Raw genomic sequence first — 8562 nt, 5'->3', positions numbered from 1 at the left:
TGTTTTCTTTGTGTAGTTGTTAAGAGATCATTTTTAAAAGAAGATTTATATCTCATATAGGTATAAGATGAACAGAGGTCAAAGATTTTATTTAAATCACTAATCAATAGGAAACCAGCAAGATGCTACCACCAGTACAAAGAAGAATAGTAAAAATGTAACAGATAAGTGATAAATATTAGATAGATGATAGATAGATATAGATGATAGAGAAAGATTAATAGGTTGGTTATGTAACCATCCTTTCTGCCTACCTTCAATTAATCATATATTCTTCTCTTTCAACTTATTATTTTTTAAAAGAAAAAAGTAAATGATAATTAAATGAGCTGCTGGCATAAATGTTTAGGCTTGAAAACAAACAAACAGAAAAAAATTAAAAAACTCCCAGATGGTATGTGTTATGAATAGAACATTTGTGTCTCCCCAAAATTTATATGTTGAAACCTAATCCCCAGGGTCACGGTATTTGGAAGTGGGCATTTTGGTAGGTGGTTAAGTCATGAGAGCAGAGCCCTCATGTCTGAAATTAGTGCCTCTATAAGAAGAGGACAGAGAGCTAGTTCACTCACTCTCTATCATGTGAGGATAGGAGAAGTTGGCAGTCTGCAACCTGGAAGAGGGTTCTCACCAGAACCCGACCATTCTCACACCCTGATCTCAGACTTCCAGGCTCTAGAACAAAGAAAAATAATCTTTTCTGTTATTTATAAGCTATCCAGTCTGTGTGGTACTTGATTATATCAGCTCCCCAAACTGATGCAGCTGGTACGCTGTTAGCCTAGCCATCTAAACAGTAATAGCTAAATTCTCATTAAATACCAGGCATTTTAGATACGATGTCAAATTATCTCTATCCCATTGTGGTGGGTAGTGTTAGCACCCCAGTTTTACAAAATGGGAAATAAAAATTAAGGAACTTGCTTGGATTGCTTGAGTAACAGTGACAGGGGACTTCCCATCAGTCCAATGACTCCAATGTCCCCACCCTTCATTACTTACCATGTTACCTCCCTGAAAAGTTTTACATATTTACATATTTACATCATTAAGAATCCTGAATACTCTGATCTTCCAATAACATATGCAGATAAATTTTATCTCCAGTCTAAATAAAATTTAATTGGTAAATTTTAATTGTTACTAAACTATTCATATATTCAATTCCAAATATAAACTGAAATTATTCTAACTGATCATTGTTTTAGATTACTCTAAATTGGAGTTAGGTTTCCCTCTCTAGACAAAATTAAAACTTTACTGTATAGTTTTGAATCTGAGAAATATTCAATTCCATATCGACATTAGATAAATAGAAGAAAAATTTTATTTCATTGGTTTTTCCCAGCCTTTTGAGCAAGGAAAACTGAACAGTTAGGTTAGGTTTTTATTAATTAATAAATTTATTAGTATTATTATTATTAATTATTATTTCATGTGATGGATTTCCCTATTTGCCAGAAAGAGAACTGATTCCCCAATAAATGACTAAAAGGTATCAACTTTTCTTAAGAACAATGTCCTTTATTTTGGGGGGGAAAATGGAGGTAAGGCATCAAGTAAAGTTTCCTCCTTAAAATGCAGATAAAAACACTGATTTGAAGAGGTATATGCACCCTGATGTTTATAGCAGCATTATCAACAATAGCCAAATTATGGAACAAACCTAAATATTTACCAACTGATGAATAGATAAGAAGAGGTGGTGTGTGTGTGTGTGTGTGTGTGTGTGTGTAAATACATATATATATAGAGAGAATATCACTCAGCCATCAAAAGGAATGAAATCTTGCCATTTGCAATGACATGGATGGAGCTAGAGTGTATTATGCCAAGTGAAATAAGTCAGTCAGAGTTAGACAATGATTTCACTTACATGTGGAATTTAAGAAACAAAACAGATGAACATTGGGTAAGGGAATAAAAAGAGACAGGGATGCAAACCTTAAGAGACTCTTTACTATAGAGAACAAAGTGAGGGTTGAAGAAGGGAGACAGGTGGAGCATTGCTAAGTGGGTGATGGGTATTAAGGAGAGCACTTGTGCTGAACACTGGGTATTATATGGAAATGATGAATCACTAAAAGCTACTCTTAAAACCAGTATCACACTCTATGTTAACTAAATAGAATTTAAATAAAAAATTGAAAAAGAAGACTAAGGAGGAAATCAAGAGAGCCTCAGATAAAAGAAAGCTAGAAGAATTTGCTGCCAACTGATCTACACTTAAAGGCATTTGGTCATTTGGATTTAACTAAGAAATAACTCATTAAACTAAGTTTGTGACAATATCAGGGGAAAATAAATGTTTTCTGGTACACAGGGTGAAAAAAAATAAATAATGAAATAAATAAAATAATAAAATAAAATAAAATAAAAAATAAAATAAAATAAAGGGCAACCATGAAGGATATCCATTTCAACACAGATTTGGAGAATTTGACTACCCCTACAGAGGTAAGATACATAAAACAATGAGCAAAACTGCATATTTTAGAAATTATCACGTGAAAAGATAATTCTAAAAAACACAGCCTTGTGATTTGCCTTAAATATCTCATGAAAAATGTCTTAAATATTTTGTCTCATGAAAATCGTCAAGACATCAATTTTCTGGATAGGAAAAGCTTGAATATACATTTGGAACACATAAGTTAATAATACATTCCTGAGCCTACACAGGAGACAGGATGATAGTTTAGGTATAAATGCAATATAAAAACACTAAAATCGGTATAGGATTTCTCTCACCAGTAAAGAGGCTACCACGGCCAGAAGACAGCGATGAAGACTGGGGGGGGGGGGGTCACTATCCTGTATGTCTGGTCCCGGCTGTGTCCCATATTCTCTATTTCCCGTTGGCAACTTGCTTCAATCTCTCTTGAGTCTCAGGTTCTTTTTTAATGTTTTAATACACAAAATGGCATTCAGCTAAATGATCTGTATTGGGCCTTCAATATTCAATTCTACATACTAAATCAGACCATTTGTAAAAAACAGTATTCATGACTTGTATTTTTCTCATGGACTTCTGTAGTATTTGTTAATTTTTTTCATGACCCCACATCTATTCTGAACACTTGGAGCATTTCAGAACATCTGCCCAAAGTGTGCCACTCTGGCCTGTGGACTATTTTAAGCTGAGGGCAATCAAGACCCAGCACACTCAAGAAAAACTTTTACCAATCCCTCAAGTCACCTGAAAGAATCTCGATAGGGGACCAAGCCCAGAAAGGGAGCTATTACCAAGAGATAACTTCTGTATCTGAATGACCTGTGTGGCAGGACAGACATCAAATTACTAAACATCTGCTCTTTTTTATTATCCTGTGAGTCACTGTCCTTCCTTTTGAAGACCCAGGTCCTTAACTCATTCCTTAGTTCACGATGGCATTTAAAGAGCACCTGGGTGCCTCAGTTGGTTACACGTCCGACCGACTCTTGATCTCAGCTCAGGTCTTGATCTCAAGGTCATGAACAGTTCAAGCCTGACACTGGGCTCCAAACTGGGTGTGGAGCCTACTTAAAAAAAAAAAAAAAAAACCATGGCATTTAAGCTTCAAATGTCCCACTGCCCCTGGGTCTTCTATTCTTAAGGGTCTCCTCTATGTGTGTAATTAAATTTGTTTTCCTTCCATTAATCTGTCCTATGTTAATTTGATTACTAGACCAGCCCAAGAATCAAAAACAATGGAAAAACTCAACACATTATGTTGGCAAAAAGATGTGCTGATCTTCAGCATTCTAGATTCTCTGTAACTCACATAGTTTTGCATTCAGATACGGTTTCATATCTTTGCCCAACTGAATGAGTCATTTTTCAAGAGCTCTCACACTCACAGATGGCTGAGCTGCCAGGTTTTACTTTACATATGTAGAAGTTTTTACATATTTCAGAGGCAACTCGCTTATCTATGACAGCTCTCTCAGTCACAAAAAAAATGTTGATTTTTTTGCATGTGTACTTATCCTAAAATAACTTTCCTGTTCATACAGGTCTTCACACAGAAATGGAATAATGTGGATGTGTTTAATCCTCCGCTGTCCTTGTTTTGATCCTTGGCACAATCAGAAAGTACAAAGTGAAAAATGACTCCATTAACTTCCCACTCATTTCTATTGTATCCAAAAACAAAGCCATGCAGTTTACAGAAATGTAGAAGGGAAAAAAGGTTTCTTATTTTTTTTTCTCTATATTAGCACACAAACACACACAAGTTCAAGAACTGCCACCAATAATTCAGCACTATTACTTTCTAGATGAGCAGAACTAGTAGGATAGAGTTGGCCAGAGGATGAAAACCTGCCAATTTTGAAATGTCCGGATGAGGCCACCCTAGAATCAGGCAATCCTCATCATCCAGCCTAAATCAACAGAGCCCCATTGCCTGCAGCGTCCCATAAACACATGAGAAGAGTGAAGACCATATAAACCACCCAGAAGACCCATAGACTCAAGAGCCATAATAAATTATTTTAAGCCACAGAGTTTTAGCGTGATGTGTTATGAAGCAATAGTTAACTGATACACCCATTAGCTCTTGCTATAAAAAGGGGAGGGTAACAACTGTCTTGAAGGCTGCTGAGAGTTCAAGTGAAATCACGGATATGAGAATATTTGACTGAGATCTGTGAAGGAGGACTTCGGGGAGGAAACACGTGGTGAGCAAAGGAGAGATACCAGCTGCAGGTTAACTATAAAACTATGAAAGTGGTCAGAAAAATGGGGCTTCCACTCAAGGGAGGTATGCATCAAACTTTTTTTTTCTTTCTTGGAATAGGAAGTGTTAGAGCATATTCATAGGCCAACTGAAGTTCTATCAGAGAAGAAAATATTTCTATGAAGAATAGAAGAAAATGATTGCAGAAGCAAAGTCCTCAAGAGGGAAATAAGCAGAGGATTCTCATCCTAAGTAAAAGAGGGCCTTGGATAAGAGTAGGGACACTTACATCAATAGGGCAATGACAGTGGGGTTGACCTACAAGTAGGTGGGTAGATTTAGCAGGAGGAAGATGAGACAGTGTCTGTCTGATTTCCTGGGGTTCTCAAAATAAATATGAGGGAATTGATTGGCTGAGAATGAAAAGAAATTTTAAGATTGGCTGAGAGTGAACAGATATTTTAAGGGACTTATCAAAACAAGAGAAGGAGTGCATGACTGTTGTAGAAAGTGAGAAGATGGCTGTGTCGGGGAACTGTAACAAGACTGTCAAGCATTGTTGCGTGTCCAACTATGTTGTCGCCCTTGTAAAATGAAATAAAGTCAGTTGTGTGTTTTTCTCTGGTGTTGGTGAGCTGCTCAGGTGCAGGCTTGGGGAAGGCAGATAATCTGCTTCCACCTCTAACCCTAGCAGAGACCTGACGTCAGCTCCCTTGTCCTGCTTCTTTCAGCTCTAAAATTGAACTGGGATAAATCTCCTCCAAGTGGACACAGCATTCAAAAACTTAAAGAGAGCAAGATTAATGGAAGGAAAGCATGAAAAGAAGAAAGATGGGAGCCTAAGCACAGAGGTCACTCAAAATGTAACGATTCTCTTTTATCAAGGGGAAGAAATGTAACTGCTGCTGTTTCTACATGGTTCTCTCATTTCCCATTTCTCCTCCATCCATCTCTTGGGACCATTGGATGTTGGCACCACAGGGAGTTGCTAGTGTTGTGAGTTTCTTTTCTCACTTCAAGGAGCAGCCTGAAGGAGCTACTTACCAATGACATAACTGGGAGATCTTATATCCTGCGCGATAGTTGTCGTTCATTCACTCTTCATTTATTCAACTAAAATTGTTGAATCCTACTATATATCACACTTTGAGACTGGTACTGGAAATCCAGCCATGGATGTTAGTTAGCGGCTTTGACAAGTTCCATATTCTTACTCCTACTTGCTCCTCTTGTGACTCAAGTCCTTACTTCCAGTTTAAGACTAGGTAGACTTTGAGTGCACGAGTTTCTCTGTGTCTAATTGTTTCAACCAATCAACCCCCTCCATGACATTGTGAATAAAAGCATATTTATTATGACTACCATAAAAAGAGGTAGCGTCCTTCAGCTCACCATCCCTGGGACGAGGCCGTCTGGATTCATATCCCGGCCCCATCAGTTACTAACTCTGTGACCCTGAGCATATTACTAACCTCTCCTGGTTAATTTTCTCATCTGTAAAGCGGAATCGTAATAGGGTCACCACAGAGTTACCCTAAGTATGAAGAATTAGATACCCACAAAATGCTCCGAATGTTACCTGGCGCATAATGAGTGATACACGTGTTCATAATAATAATGTCAGTTATTATTGCTGCAGTTGAAAAAGAACTGCACCAATAAGCTTATTTAAGGATCAAATGCACGAGGAAAGACGTAGTGAGGTGAGGAATGGCAGAAAATTGCCTTAACTTACTTTTATAGCCACTTTACACAGACCATTGCCTCATTTTCAAAGTAGAGCAAGTCTAAACCATTTCTATTTGGGTAGAGTTCAATGGAACAGAAGTTTAACAAAGCCTGTTCTATCATGCTAGCATTTCCATGGAAAAATCATCTACAACTGTTAATTTGCTATCATTTTTATTAATGTGTAATCAATTAATAAGAACATATGTGCCACAGACAAACCCCGAGGATATTCAAATAGAGCTTACAGTGAACATGAGAACCTTGCCAATATTATAAAGATCTGTTGCCTAGTGGTATTCACAGTTTCTAGTCACAGTTCAGAAAGATGCTTTCCTAAGCAAAAATGTAAATATGTCTAAACGCCCCAAATAAACCACCGGCACCGAATGTGATATACATTTCAGTCTACACAGGAGGCAAAAAGTTTCCCACGGTGACAATATAGGAGTCAGCAAGCTTTGAAAGAGCTGTGATTTTGCTGATTAAAACTTGCATAGGCCACCATCTATGAGACGACTTCCAAAAGTGTCTGTGACCACACAGAAAGGAACAAGGAACTCTCAGGCAGTGAATAACCACCAACACAAGACCACTCCCTACCCTAGCTGTGAAGTAGGTAAATGTGTCGAGGAAAAATTAAACAGTGCCACTCTCTGTAACTAAGGTGAAGGCCTTGCAAATGGTGAGAAAGCCAAGGCAGCAGCGGCAGCAGCAGTGTTAGCAAGTGAAATAAAAATGTTAAGGCCAGTTACTATAATAATATCATATTCCCTTTACCTAGTTTCTCCTCTTTCCTTCTCTGCCTGGCCGATCCTGCTACTTTTGTTTTCTTTTGTTTTTTAAGTAGGGCTTAAGATTTGTGTGATTTGTGGAGTCTCACCCAGCTCCCCTAGGAAAGGGGGCTGTGACTTTCCCGGTGATGTTATAGTTCTATCAGAACACTTTCCGTATTGTGATATGGTCACGTTTGTCCTCCCTGAACTGTGCAGGGGCTATGTCTTACTCATCTTATCTCCTAAGGCCTAACTCGGTGCTTGGCACATTGTCTGTTAACAAGTTAAATTCTCGTAGTAATCGTATTGTTAAGACGGGAGAGCCCCTCGTGAACGTTGCAACAGGGATCTCACAGACTTAGAAGAGTTTTCAGAATCTCGTATTTTTCTGCCAAAAACATGAGGTTGCTTATGAGCTACCCTGGTGAAAGTGGGGAGGTGCGGGGGGTAGGGATGCTGCAAGGGGGGAGCAGAACATGAGCCAAAGCCCAGAGGTGGAGAGAATGCGATGCAGGTGTAGAAAGCTAGCGTTTAGGGAGGAGACTTAAATTGCGCTTGAAGAGGTTACAGGAGTGACTTTTGAAGGGTCTTTAAGGCCACGAGGAGTTTGTTCTTTACCTGAAATGGATGGGGAGACTTCAGGCAGCTGTAAACAGCAGAGTAACATGATGAGAATTGGCTGTGCATTGAGCAGAGCGCATCCGGTGGATTGGAAACAGGGACAAGCCTGGAGACCAAGGCTACTGTAGGAATCCAAGTGGGTGATAAGTAGTTGGTCCTTATCTACAGCAGGAATGGACATAAGAGGATAAAGAGGTAATAAAGAGGTAGGATTGGGATCCCTGGGTGGCGCAGCGGTTTGGCGCCTGCCTTTGGCCCAGGGCGCGATCCTGGAGACCCGGGATCGAATCCCAAGTCGGGCTCCCGGTGCGTGGAGCCTGCTTCTCCCTCTGCCTGTGTCTCTGCCTCTCTCTCTTTCTCTCTCTGTGACTATCATAAATAAATTAAAAATTAAAAAAAAAAAAGAGGTAGGATCAACCTGATGAGAACTGGCTGGATATGGAAAAAAAAAAAGAGAGATAGAGAACATGACAGAAAGCTAAAGACTATAAAATATTTTTTAATTCAATTAACATATAGTCTATTATTAGTTTCAGAGGTAGAGGTCGGTGACTCATCAGTTACATATGATACCCAGTGCTCATCACATCACGTGTCCTCCTTAATGCCCATCACCCAGTTACCCCATCCCCCCACCCCCCTCCCTTCCAGCAATCCTCAGTTTGTTTCCTATGATAAAGAGTCTCTTATGGTTTGTCTCCTTCTCTAATTTCATCTTATTTTACTTTTCCCTCCCTTCCTCTATGCTTCTCTGTTTCCTTAATTCCACATGAGTG

The sequence above is a fragment of the Vulpes vulpes genome, chromosome 13 (assembly GCF_048418805.1).
Source record: "Vulpes vulpes isolate BD-2025 chromosome 13, VulVul3, whole genome shotgun sequence".
In the NCBI taxonomy this organism is placed as follows: domain Eukaryota; kingdom Metazoa; phylum Chordata; class Mammalia; order Carnivora; family Canidae; genus Vulpes; species Vulpes vulpes.
The sequence above is the reverse complement of the archived record's forward strand: the minus strand, read 5'-3'. Positions refer to the sequence as shown.